The 14,939-nt window shown below is 51.9% G+C and overlaps 1 protein-coding gene across 4 annotated transcripts in view; it reads right to left on the minus strand.

The window, feature by feature from the left end:
- Positions 1-14,939, minus strand: part of LOC145529498 (alpha-1,3-mannosyl-glycoprotein 4-beta-N-acetylglucosaminyltransferase C-like) — a 144,566-nt gene that overhangs the window by 21,969 nt on the left and 107,658 nt on the right. For 2 of the 4 annotated variants that reach the window (XR_014071294.1, XR_014071291.1), the window contains exon 4: positions 12,158-14,328. The exons of 1 other annotated variant lie outside the window; for it this stretch is intronic. The gene's annotated coding sequence lies outside the window, so the exon portion shown is untranslated. Of the gene's footprint in view, positions 1-922; positions 944-12,157; positions 14,329-14,939 lie in introns of those variants that run through there. One more of the 4 variants, XM_081550071.1, reaches the window with a different exon arrangement.

Raw genomic sequence — 14,939 nt, forward strand, 5'->3', positions numbered from 1 at the left:
GACTTGTACTTGGAGTCATACGTCCATAGTCTCAGGGTTACCCAACTTTCAAACATTGAACTTGGTTTCCTATGTCCCTGGTCCCAAGGGTTACCCCCTCTAAGACCCTGTAATGGTGGTTACATGACCACTGTATAGTGGGTGTCGTCACTTCCCAGTTCCCTCACCTGCAGTCACACAAACTCAGGTTCCAGGGTGACTCCCTTGCAGACCCTGCAGTTGGAGTCAAATATCCAGTCTCCCAGGTGACTCATCCAAATCTCTGTATCAGGGCTCACACGAATACAGTCTTCCATATCCTGGACGGGTGACCCCAGCACCCAGATCCTTCACCCAGGGCCACATGTTCAAAGGATTTAGCATGACCCCACATTCCATACACTGTACCTTGGGACACATGTCCACAGTCACTAAGGTGAACACCCTCCCTGACCCTGTACATGATGTCACATGGGCACATTCACCAAAGTGACACCAACTCCCAAACCCTTAACCTAGGGTCACATGTACACAGTCTCAGCATGACACCACTCCCCAGAATCTGCACCTGGGTTCATATGTCCACAGTCTCCAGGGTCACAACACCTGCCAGACACTGGTACTGAGGTCAAATATTCACAGGTTCTAGGGTGACCCCAATCCAAGCCTGTGTACCTAGGGTCACTTGTCCACAGTATTCTGGGTGGCAACCCCTTCCAGATCGTGCACCTGCTCTCACATGTTCACAGTCTCCAGGGTGACACCCCTCCCCAGACCCTGTACCTGGTAACACACTGGCACATTCACCAGGGTTACTCCAACTTCACGACCCTGTATGTGGGGTCACACGTCCACAGTCTCCAGACATTCCCCACTTTCAAGAGCTTACACCTGGGGTCACACGTCAAAAGTCTCCCGGGTGCCTCCCTCCCACATGCTTCACCTGGATTTCCATGTCCACATCTGACACTCCTATGCTCACACAGAGGCTACTCTGTGATGTCACTTCTCAGAATCTGCACCTGTGGTCACAGGTCCACAGGCTCCATGGTGACCCATTCCCAGACCCTGTAATTTGGATCATATGGCCTCAGTCTCCAGTGTGACTACAACTCACATACCCGGTAGATTTGGTGAGTTTTCCACAGACTCCAGGCTGTCTCCCCTCCCAGATCGTGTACCTCAGTGGGATTTCACGTCCACATTCTCCATTGTGACCCCACTCCCAATCCCTGCACCTTGGTAACCTGTCCACAGTTTCTAGCAGGAACCCACCTTCCAGACACTGTACCTGGGGTCACATGTCCGCAGTCCCTAGGGTGAACACCCTCTCAGCACCACTACATGGCATCACATGGGCACAATCACCAGGGGGACCCCACCTGCAGACCCTCTACCTGGGGTCACATGTACACAGTCTGCTTGGTGGCCACCCTTCCCAGATCATGCACATGTTCACACGTGTCCACAGTCTCCAAGGTGACACCCCTCCCAGACTCTGCAGCAGGGGTTACACGTCTGCCATCTCCAGGGTGACCCCCACTTCACAGAATATTTTTACCTCAGGTCACATGGCCACAGTCATCAGGGTAACCCCATATCTTAGCACCTCTACCTGGGGTCACATGTACATGGTGGCAAGGAAGACATGCCTCCTCAGACGCTGTACCTGGCGTAACATTGGCTCATTCATCGGGGTGAACTCAACTTCCTCACCCTGTTACTGGGGTCACAAGTTCAAAGTCTGCAATCTATTCCCACACTCAAGAGCCTGTTACTGGGATCACATGTCCACAGTCTCCAGGCTTTCCCCACACTCAAGAGACTGTACCTGAGGTCACATGTCAACAGTCTCTAGGCTGACTCCCTCTTAGAACCTTCACCTGGTATCTCATGTCCAGAGTCGTTTATGTGATGTCATGTCCCAGATTATTCACCTGTGGTCACAGATTTATAGCCTCCATGGTAACCCCCTTCTCGGATCCTGTAATTCAAATCACATTTCCTCAATTTTCAATGTGACCCTGTATTCTCATACCCTGTATTTTTGGTGACTTGTCCACAATTACCAGGGTGACCCTCCCCTGCCAGACTCTGGGCTTGTTTTCATATGTCCACAATCTCCAGGATGCCCACACTCCCATACCCTGCACCTGGAGTCACATGTTGACAGTCTCCAGCATGAACCCTATTTCACACACTGGACCTGGGCTCATATATCCACATTCAGCATGGTGACATCCCTTCCAGACAATTTGCCTTCTGATAACTGTCTGCAGTCTCGAGTGAACCCCCTCCCAGACCCTGTACCTGCAGTCATATATCCAGAGTTTCCTAGGTCACCCCCAAACCCACACCCTGTACCTGGGTTCAGATCCAAGTGTCTTTGAGGGCCCTGTTCAGACCTTGTACCCAGGATTGCAGGTCCAGTCTCCAGGATGACTTGCCTCCCAAAAGGTGCATCTGGGGTCACATGCCCATAATCTTCAAAGTGACCCCCTAATCCTGTACCTTAGTCACATGTCCACAGTCTCCAAAGTGACATCACTCCAGACCCTGCACCTAAGCTCACACATCCACAGTCACAAGGGTGACCTCTTCGTTGAACTTGTACGAAGTTTCACACATTCACTGTCTCCACAGTGACCATCACCAGATCCTGAACCTATGGTCACAGTTCAACAGTCTGCAGGATGAGGTCATTTTCCTACCCTGAACCTTGCATCATATGACCACAGTCTCCAGGGTGACCATCCTCCTAAACATATTCCTGGTGTGAAATATCCACAGCCTCCAGGAAGACCTTACTGCAAAATCCTGTACCTGGGGTCACAAGTCCACACTTCCAGGATGAGCCCCCCTCCCAGACCCTGTACTTAGTGTCACATGGCCAGAGGCTCCATGTTCAACCCACCTCCCAGAAATTGTACCTGGGATGAAACATAAACCATTTCTCAGAATGGCCCCCACTCCCAGAACCTGTACCTGGAGTCACAATTCAATAGTCTTAGGGTTACCCCAATTCCCAGACATATAACATGGTGTCCCATGACCCTGGTCGCCAGGGTTACCCACTCCAAGACCCTGTCATGGAGTCACATGTTCATGATCTGCAGTGTGTCTTCACTTTCCAGACCCTTCACCTGGAGTCACACAAACAAACGCTCCAGGGTGACTCCATTGCAGACCCTGCAAGTAGAGTCACATATGCAGTCTCCATAGTAACCCCCATCCCTAGACACTGTCGAGGGTGATTCATCCAGTCTCCAGCGTGACCCCAAATTCAAGGTTTTATCCCCTGGTTTACAGGTCCACATACTCCAGGGTGATATTACCTCCTACACCCTGCATCTTGGGTCACACATCCACAGTATCCAGGGTGACCTCACCTCCAAGACTATGTACCTAGGTCACATGTGCACATTCTCGAGGGTTTCCACCCTCCAGGACCCTGTACCTGGAGCCAAGTCTCAAGAGTGACCCCCTCTCAGACACTGCTCCTGGTGTTACATGTCCAGAAGCTCCACAAGGATCTCCTTCCAGGACCAAGCACCTGAGATCACAAGTCCACAGTCTCCAAGGTGACACCCATCCGCAGAAACTGCACCTGTGCTTTCACTTCTCCAGAGTCCAGGATGAAACCCCATTCTGAGAAATTGTACTAGGTGTCACAAGTACATGGTCTCCAGGGTGACCACCACAGACCCGGTATCTGTCGTAGTATTTCCACAGACTCTTGAATGATTCCCTTCCCAGTCTCTGAACCTGGGGTCACACTTCCAGGTTCTTGAGGGTGACGGCCCCTCCTTGTACCTTCACCTGGTGTCAAATGCCACAGTCTCCATGGTAACACCCACATCAGAATCTGATACTGGGTACACAGATCCACAGTCCCAAGGGTAACTCCCCTCCCCATATCGTGTACCTCGGTGTGTTTATAGGTCCACAGTCTCCAGTGTGACCCTACCCACTGCACTCTGCTGTTTGGGTCACAGGTCCACCGTCTCTAGCATAATAACCCCACCTTCCAGACACTGTACCGGAGTTCACATGACCACAGACTCTAGGATGAACCCCCTCCAGGACACTGTACATGATGTTACATGGCACATTAACCAGGGTGACACCAACTCCCAGACCCTGTACCTATAGTCACATGTACACAGGCTCAGGGAGAACCCACCTCCCTGAACCCGCACCTAAGTTCATGTTTCACAGTCTCCCGGGTCACCCCACCTGCCAGACACTTCTACTGTGGTCAAACATCCATATTTTCTAGGATGAACACACCTTGAAGCCTGTGACTTAGGGTCACACGTCCGCGGTCTCCTGGGTGGGAACCCTCCCACATCATGCACCTGGTCTAACGCATCCACAGTCTCTAGTATGACACCTTCTGAGAACCAGCAGCTCGGGTTACACGTCCCCAATCTCCAAGCTGACCTCACCTCGTTGAATAATTTACCTCTGGCCACATGGCACCGGTCTCAAGGGTGAGCCAATATCTCAGACCCTGTACATTTGGTGACTTGTCCACATTTCCAGGGTAACCCTACTCTGCCAGACCTTTGCTCATTTTCACATGTACACAATATCCAGGATGACTGCCCTCCCATACCCTGCACCTGGAGTCACATGTTGATAGTCTCCAGTGTGAACCCAATTTCAAACACTGCACCTGGGCTCACATATCCACATTTTGCAGGGTGACACCCCTTGCAGATCATTTACCTGCCATTAAACGTCTGCAGTCTCCAGAGTGACCACCCAGCTCTGTGACTCTGTACCTTGGGTCACATATCCAAAGTCCCCTAGGTAACCCTCATCCCAGACTCTGTGCCTGGGTTCAGATATCCAAGTGTGTTGTGGGACCCCATTCAGCCCTTGTACCTAGGATCACATGTCCAGTCTCTAGGATGACTAGCCTCCTAAATGATGCATCTGGGGTACCATGTCCACAGTATCTAAAGTGAACACATCCCCTAACCCTGAACCTTAGTCACATATCCACGGTCTCCAGAGTGACCTCACCCCAGACCCTGCACCTAGGGTAACACATCCACACTCTCCAAGGTGACCCTCTTCCTGAACTTGTAGCATGATTCACACGTGCACCGTTTCCGCAGTGGCCACCTCCAGATCCTGAACCTGTGATCACATGTCCATAGACTGCAGTGTGAGACCATTTTCATACCCTGAACCTAGGGGTCACATGGCCACAGCCTCCAGAGTGAACTCACCCAAACCTGCACCTGCTGTCACAAGTCCACACTCTCCATGGTACATCCCCCAGACCCTGTACTTTGTGTCATATATCCACAGTCTCCTGGGTTACCCCACTTCCCATACCATGCACCTGAGATCACACATCCAGAATCTTCAGGGTGACCCCACTCCAAAACCTGTACCTGGTGTCACAAGTCCACAGCCTCCAGGATGACCCCACCCTCAATATCCTGTACCCAGTGTCACAATTCCACTGTTTCCAGTGGGAGTCCACATCCCAGACCGTGCATTTGGCATGACATGTCCAGAGTCGCCAGGGTGACCCCATCTGCCAGAAACTGTATGTAGTTTGAAGCATCCACAGTTTTCAGGATAGCCCCAACCTCCAGAACCTGTACCTGGGGTCATACTTCCATAGTCTCAGGGTTACCCCATCTCACAGACATTGAACCTTGAATCCCATGTTCCTGGTTACCAGGGTTACCTCCACCAAGACTATGTAAAAGGGTTCACGTGTCCACAGTCTCCTGTGTGTCATCACTTCCCACACCATTCACCTCGAGTCACAAAAATACATGCTCCAGGATGAGACCGTCACAGACCCTGCACCTGTAGTCACATATCCACAGTCTTCAGAATGACTCATCCAAAACTCTGTACCAGGGCTCACATGACCACAGTCTCCAGGGTGAACTCAGCGCCAGATTGCTTAATCAGGCTCACATGTCCAGGCTCCAAGGTGACACCCTCACCAACTATGAACCTGGTGTCACATATCTACAGTCTCTAGGATGACCCACATCCCCAAACCGTGTCCAAGTTGGAAACACCCATGGTCTCCAGGGTGACCCCACCTTCAAGACCCTATCCCTTGGGTCACAGGTCCACATTCTCCAGGGTGGCATTACCTCCCACGCCCTGCATCTTTGGTCATATATCCACAGTCTCCAGGGTTAACTCCCCACCCAGACCATGTACCTGGGGACATACGTGCAGATTCTCCAGGGTCATCACCCCTCCAAGACCCTGTAACTGGGTCAAAGTCCCACAGTTGCAAGTGTGAGCCCCTCTCAGAACCTGATTCTGGGGTCCCATGTCCAGAATCTCTAGGATGATCTCCCTCCATGATGAAGCACCTGAGATCACATCTCCACAGTCTTCAAGGTGAACCCCATCCCCAGACCCTGCACCTGTCATTACAATTCGCCAGTCTCCAGGATGACCCCCCATCTCAGAACTTTTATTAAGTGTCATATGTACACAGTCTCCAGGGTGAAAACCTCAGACCCTGTATCTGTCATAACATATCCACAGATTCCTAAGTGACTCCCCTCCCAGACTCTAAACCTGGGGTCACACTTCCAGGGTCTTGAGGGTGATGCCCCCTACCTGTATCTTCTGCTGATGTCAAATGTTGACATTTTCCATGGTAACACCCACACAGACTCTGATACTGAGGACACAGATCCACAGTCTCCAGGGTGACTCCCCTCCCCAGATCGTGGACCTGGGTGGGATTACATGTCCACCGTCTCTGGTGTGACCCCATCCCCCGCACCCTGCACCTTGGTTCACATGTGTACTGTCTCTTGCATAGATCCACCTTCCAGACACTGTACCTGGAGTCACAAGTCCACAGTCTCTAGGGTGAACACCCTCCTAAACCCTGTACATGGTGTCACATGGGCACATTTACCAGGGTGTCCTCAACTCCCAGAATCAATTCCTAGGGTCACACGTACACAGTCTCAGGGAGAGCCCACCACCAAGAACCTGCAACTGGGTTCATATGTCCTCAGTTTCCAGGTTCACCCCACTTGCCAGACACTGGTACTGGGGCCAAACTTCCCCAGTTTCTAGGGTGACCTCACCTCCAAGCCCGAGGACCTAGGGTCGCACAACCATGGTCTCCTGATTGGCAACCTCTCCCAGACCATGCACATAGTCTCACATGTCCACAGTCTCTCCAGGGTGACACCCCTGCCAGAACATGTACCAGGTTTCACACGTGCACCATCTGCCGTGACCACCACCAGCTCCTGTACCTGTGGTCAGAGGTCCAGAGTCTGCAGAGTGAGACTCATTTTGAATCCTGAACCTTGGGTCACACGACCACATTCTCTATGGTGACTGCACCCAAAACTACACCTGAGGTCACATGTCCACAGTCTCCAGGGTGACACCCCTCCCATAAACTGCAGCTGTGGTTACACATCTGCAGTCTCCAGAGTGACCTCATGTCTCCGAATATTGTACCTCCAGTCATATGACCTCAGTCTCCTGGGTGACCTCATATCTCAGACCCTGTACCTGGGTCACATGACCACTGTCTCCTGGGTAGCAAACCCTCCTAGATCATGCACTTGGTCTCAAACGTCCACAAGATCCAGGGTGACAACCTTCCCAGACCATGCAGCTGGGGTTACAATCTCCAAAGTGACCCCAACACGTAACCCGACACCTTAGTGACACGCCCACATTCTCCAGAGTTTCCTCACCCTAGAACCAGCACCTAGGGTCACACGTCCACAGTCTCCAAGTGACCCTCTCCCTGAACTTGTACCAGCTTTCACACATCCATCATCACTTCATTGACGACCACCAGATCCTGTACCTGTGGTACAGGTCCACAGTCTGCAGGGTAAGACCCTTTTCCAACCCTGAACTAATGGGCAAACGACCAGAGTTTCCAGGGTGACATATCTGCACATGGGGTCGCATGTCCACACTTTCCATGGTGACATCCCCCAGGCATTGTATCTACTGTCATATATCCAGTCTCTTGGTTTACCCCACTTCTCATACCATGCACCTTCGATCCACACGTCCACAATCACTAGGGTGAACCCTACCCAAAACCTGTACCTGGTGTCCCAAGTCCACAGGGTCCAGGAAGACCCAATTCTCACCTCACGATCCTGTACCTGGGGTCACAAGTCCACTGTTCTAGATTGAGTCCACATCCATACCCTACATTTGGGGTAACATGTCCAGAGTCTTCAGGGTGACCACACCTACCAGAAACAGTACCTCGGGTGAAATGTCTACAATGTTCAGGATGGCCCCAAACAGCCAGAACCTGTACCTGGGGTCACACTTCCATACTCTCAGGATAACCCCATCACCCAGACATTGAACCTGGTGTCCCATGACCCTGTTCACCAAGGTTACCCCTTCCAAGACCCTGTAATTGTGGCCACATGTCCACAGTCTCCTGTGTTTGGAAACTTCCCAGAACCTTCAACTGGAGTCACACAAACACAGGTTCCAGGGTAACTCCCACGTAGACCCTGCACCTGGAGTCACATATGCAGTCTCCAGGGTGACTCATCTAAAAGCCTGTACCTGGGCTCACACGTCTACAGTCTCCAAGGTGATGCCAGAACCCAGAATCTGCACCCAGGGTCACATGTCCACAGGGTCCAGTGTGACCCCCTCGCAGACCATGCACCTGGGGTCACATATCTATAGTCTCCAAGGTGACGTCTATTCCCAGATCCTATCCGAGGGAAAAATATACTCAGACTCCAGGGTGACCACACCTTCAAGATCCTGTCCTTTGGGTTAGTGTTCCAGACTCTACAGGGTGACATTAAGTCCCACACCCTTCACCGTGGGTCACATATCCATAGTCTACAGAGTGACCTCACCTCCCAGACCCTGTACCTGGGGTCACATGTTCAAAGTCTCCAGGATGATCTCTCACCAAGATGAAGAAGCTTGGGTGACATGTCCACAGTCACAAAAGTGAACCCCATCCCCAGACTCTGCACCTGTGGTTACACTTCTTCATTCTCCAGGATGAACCCCCATCTCAGAACATGTGCTAGGTGTCACATGTACATGGTCTCCAGGATCACCACTGCAGACACTGTATCTGTCATAAAATTTCTACGGACTCCTGAATAACTCCATTCCCAGACTCTGAACATGGGGTCACACCTACAGGGTCTTTAGGGAGACGCCCCTTCCCAGTCCTTCCACCTGGTGTCAAATGTCCACAGTCTCCATGGTAACACCCAAACCAGAGTCTGATACTGGGACACAGATCCATAGTCTCCAGGGTGACTGCCCTCCCCATATCGTGTACCTGGGTGGGTTTACATGTCCAAAGTCTCCAGTGAGATCACACAAAACGCATCCTGCACCTTGTGTCACATGTACACAGTCTCTAGCATGATGCCAGCTTCCAGACACTGTACCTGGGGTCACATGTCCACAGTCTCTAGGGTGAACATCCTCAAAAACCACGTGCATTGTGTCACATGGGCACACTCACTAGGGTGACCCCAGCTCCCAGATCTTGTACCTAGGGTCACACGTACACAGCTTCAGGGTCACCCCACTTTTCAGAACCTGCACCTGGGTTCATATGTCCAGTCTCTAGGGTCACCCTACCTGCCAGACACTGGTACTGGAGTCAGACATACGCAGTTTCTAGGGTGATACCACCTCCAAGCCTGTGGACTTAGGTAACACATCCACAGTCTCCTGGTTTGCAACCCCTCCCACCTCATGCACCTGGTCTCACAGGTCCAGTCTCCAGGGTGATACCCCTGCCTGAACCTGTATCAGGTTTCACACATACATTGTCTTCACAGTGAGCACCACCAGTCCTGTACCTGTGGTTACAGGTCCACAATCTGCAGGGTGAGACCCTATTCATACCCTGAACCTCGGACAACAGGACCACAGTCTCCAGGGTGACCCCACTCAATCCTGCACCTGAGGTCACATGTACACACTTTCCATGATGATATCCCACAGACCCTGTACATAGTGTCATATTTCCACAGTCTGCTGGGTTATCCCACTTCCCTTTCCATGCACCTGGGATCACACATCCACAGTCTCCTGCGTGACCCCCGGCCAAAACCTGTACCTGGTGTCAAAAGTCCACAGCCTCCAGGATGGCCCCACCCTCAAGGTCCTGTACCTGGGGTCACAAGTCCACTGTTTCTAGGGAGAGTCCACCTCTCAGACCCTGCACTTCAGGTCACATATCCAGAGTTTCCAGGGTGACTCCAACTCCTAAAAACTGTACCTGGTGTGAAATGTCCACAGTTTCAGGAGGGCCCCAACTCCCAGAACCTGTCCTAGGGTTACACTTCCATAGTCTCAGGGTTAAAACACCTTCCAGACATTGAACCTGGCATCCCATGTCCCTGGTCATCAGGGTTGTCACCTCCAAGACCCTGTAGTAAGGTCACATGTCCAAAGTCTCCCGCATGTCCTCACTTTTCACACCTCTTACCTGTAGTCACATAAACAATGGTTCGAGGGCGACTCCCTCACAGACCCTGCACCTGGAGTCACATATCCACAGTCTCCAGGATGATCGCAGCATCCAGATCCTACACCCAGGGTCACATGTCCATAGGCTCCAGGATGACTAAACCCTCACAGAATCTGCACCTGGGGTCACATATCTACAGTCTCTAGGGTGACCCCTATCCCCAAAACCTGTCCGAAGGGTAAACATCCACACACTCCAAGGTGACCTCACCTTCAAGACCCTAATCTTTCGGTCTGCATTATCCAGCTTGACATTACCTCCCACCGCCTGCACTTCAGGTCATATATCCACAGTCTCCAGGGTGACCTAGCTCCCAGACCATGTATTGGGGTCACGTGTGCAAATTCTCCAGGGTAACCGCCCCTCCAAGAACCTGTAAATGGATCAAAAAGGAACACTCTCAAGGGTGAGCCAGTCTCAGACCCTGTTCCTGGGATCACATGTCCAGAATTTCCATGCTGATCTTCCTCCAAGTCGAAGCACCTGAAGTCATATGTACACAGTCTCCAAGGTGATCCCCATCCCCTGACTCTGCACTTCTGCTTACACTGCTCCAGTCTCCAGGATGACCCGCCATCTCAGAACTTGTACTAGGTGTCACATGTATACAGTCTCCACGGTGCCCATCACAGACCCGTATCTGTCATGTGTTTCCACAGACTCCTGAATGATTCCCTTCCCAGTTTCTTAACATGGCGTCACACCTCCAGAGACTTGAGGGTGATGCACCCTCCCTTCCCTTCACCTGGTGTCAAACAGCCACAGTCTCCATGGTAACACCCACACCAGAGTCTGATACTGGGGACACAGATCCACAGTTTCATGGGTGACTCCCCTCACCAGATCATGTACCTGGGTAGGATTACATGTCCACAGTCTCCTGTGTGACACCACTCCCCACACCCTGGACCTTGGGTCACATGTCACAAACTCTAGCATGACGCCACCTTCCAGAGACTGTACCAGGGATCACATATCCACAGTCTCTAGGGTGAACACTCTTTAAGACCCTGTTCACGGTGTCACATGGGCACATTCACCAGGGTGATCCCAACTCCCAGACCCTAAACCTAAGGTCACACATACACAGCCGCAGGACGACCCCACCTCCCAGAACCTACACCTGGATTCATACATCCACAGTATTCAGGATAACCCCAGCTGCCAGACACTGGAACTAGGGTCAAACATCTGCAATTTTAGGGTGATCCCACTCCTAGCCTGTGTACCTAGTGTCAAAGGCCCACAGTCTCCTGGTTGGCAAGCCCTCCCAGCTCATGACCTGGTCTCACACTTCAAGGTCTCCAGGGTGACACTCCTCCCAGACATTGAAGCTGGGGTTACACTACCCAAGTCTTCAGGGTGACCCCAGCTTGCTGAATACTGTAACTCCAGTCACACGCCCTCAGTCTCCAGGGTGACCCCATGTCTCAGACCCTGTTCCTGAAGTCACATATCTACGGTGGCCAGGATGACATCCCTCCCCAGACCTTGTACCTGGCGTCACATTGTCAGGGTCACGAGGGTAAGTCAAACTTCCCGACCCTGTTCCTGGGGTCACAAGTCACAGTCTCCAGGCTTTCCCCACCCTTAAGTGCCTGGAGCTGGTGTCACATGTCAACAGTCTCCAGGGTGACTCCCTCCCATACCCTTTACCTGATGTCCCAGGTTCTCAGTCTCCTGTGTGATGTCACTTCACAGACTCTGTAGCTATGGACACAGATCCACAGGCTCCATGGTGGTCCCCTTCTCAGACACTGTAATTTGGATCACATGTCCTCAGTCTCCAGTGTGATGCCACCTTTCCCACCCTATACATTTGGTAACTTATTCAGGTTGACCCACCCATGCCAAACCCTGTTCTGGTTTTCACATGTCCACAGTCTCCAGGATGACAGCGATCCCATACCCTGCACCTGGAATCACAAGTCGACAGTCTCCAATGTGAACATTCTTCAGCGTGACACCTCATGCAGACCCTTTACTGACGTAAAATGTCTGCAGTGTCCAGAGTAACCGTCCCCCAGATACTGTACCTGGGCTCTCATACCCAGAGTCTCCTATGTCACCCACATCCCACACCATGTACCTGAGCTCAGATATCCAAGTGTCTTGGGGGAACCCATTCAGACCTTGAATCAAAGGTAACATGTCTAGTATCCAGGTTGTCTTGCCTCCCAAACAGTGAATCTGGGGTCATATGTCTACAATCTTCAAAATGACCCCATCCCCTAACCCTACACCTTAATCACGCATTCACACTCTCCAGGATGACCCCCTCCTTGAACTACCAGGTTTCACACGTCCACCATCCCCAGAGTGATCACCACCAGATACTGTACCTGTGGTCACAGGTCCACAGTCTGCAGGGTGAGACCCTTTTAGTACTCTAAATCTTGGTTCACACGACCCCAGTCTCCAAGGTGACCAGTCCCAAACCTGCACCTGGGGTCACATGTGCACATTCTCCATGGTTACATCCTGCACACCCTGTACCTATTGTCATATATCCGCAGTTTTCTTGGTTACCCCACTTCCCATACCATCTACCTAGGATCACAAGTCCACAGTTTGCAGGGCGACCCTGCTCCTACACCTGTACATTGTGTCACAAGTTCACAGCTGCCAGGATGAGCCCACCTGCAAGATCCTATACCTGCGGTCACAAGTCCACTGTTTCCACGGTGAATCCACCTCCCAGACCCTGCACTTGGGGTCACATTCCAGAATCTCTAGGCTGACCCCACCTACCAAAAATTGTACCTGGGGTGACGTCCATAGTTCTCAGAATGGCCCAACTCCCAGGACTTGTACTTGGAGTCATACGTCCATAGTCTCAGGGTTACCCAACTTTCAAACATTGAACTTGGTTTCCTATGTCCCTGGTCCCAAGGGTTACCCCCTCTAAGACCCTGTAATGGTGGTTACGTGACCACTGTATAGTGGGTGTCGTCACTTCCCAGTTCCCTCACCTGCAGTCACACAAACTCAGGTTCCAGGGTGACTCCCTTGCAGACCCTGCAGTTGGAGTCAAATATCCAGTCTCCCAGGTGACTCATCCAAATCTCTGTATCAGGGCTCACACGAATACAGTCTTCCATATCCTGGACGGGTGACCCCAGCACCCAGATCCTTCACCCAGGGCCACATGTTCAAAGGATTTAGCATGACCCCACATTCCATACACTGTACCTTGGGACACATGTCCACAGTCACTAAGGTGAACACCCTCCCTGACCCTGTACATGATGTCACATGGGCACATTCACCAAAGTGACACCAACTCCCAAACCCTTAACCTAGGGTCACATGTACACAGTCTCAGCATGACACCACTCCCCAGAATCTGCACCTGGGTTCATATGTCCACAGTCTCCAGGGTCACAACACCTGCCAGACACTGGTACTGAGGTCAAATATTCACAGGTTCTAGGGTGACCCCAATCCAAGCCCGTGTACCTAGGGTCACTTGTCCACAGTATTCTGGGTGGCAACCCCTTCCAGATCGTGCACCTGCTCTCACATGTTCACAGTCTCCAGGGTGACACCCCTCCCCAGACCCTGTACCTGGTAACACATTGGCACATTCACCAGGGTAACTCCAACTTCACGACCCTGTATGTGGGGTCACATGTCCACAGTCTCCAGACATTCCCCACTTTCAAGAGCTTATACCTGGAGTCACATGTCAAGAGTCTCCTGGGTGATTCTCTCCCACATGCTTCAGCTGGATTCCCATGTCCACAGGCTACTCTGTGATGTCACTTCCCAGAATCTGCACTTGTGGTCACAGGTCCACAGTCTCCATGGTGACCCATTCCCAGACCCTGTAATTTGGATCATATGGCCTCAGTCTCCAGTGTGACTACAACCCACATACCCGGTAGATTTGGTGAGTTGTCCACAGACTCCAGGGTGTCTCCCCTCCCAGATTGTGTACCTTGGTGGGGTTTCATGTCTAAAATCTCCAGGTGACCCCATCCCTATACCTTGCAACCTTGGATAACATGTCCACAGTTTCTAGCATGATGCCACCTCCCAGACACTCTACCTGGGGTCACATGTCCACAGTCCCTAGGGTGAACACCCTCTCAGCACTAGTACATAGCGTCACATGGGTGCAATCACCAGGGGGACTCCACCTGCAGACCCTCTACCTAGGGTCACACGTACAGTCTGCTTGGTGGCAACCCCTCCCAGATCATGCCCCTGGTCACACGTGTCCACAGTCTTCAGAGTGACACACCTCCCAGACCCTGCAGCAGCGGTTACATGTCTGCCGTCTCCAGGGTGATCCTCACTTCACCGAATATGTTTACCTCACGTCGCATGGGCACAGTCTCCAGGGTGACCCCATATCTTAGCCCCTGTACCTGGGGTCATATGTACATGGTGGCAAGGAAGACACTCCTCCTCAGACTGTACCTGGTGTAACATT

Source organism: Giraffa tippelskirchi, chromosome 12, assembly GCF_054371585.1.
Source record: "Giraffa tippelskirchi isolate mGirTip1 chromosome 12, T2T-mGirTip1v1.2.pri, whole genome shotgun sequence".
NCBI classification, from domain to species: Eukaryota; Metazoa; Chordata; class Mammalia; order Artiodactyla; family Giraffidae; genus Giraffa; species Giraffa tippelskirchi.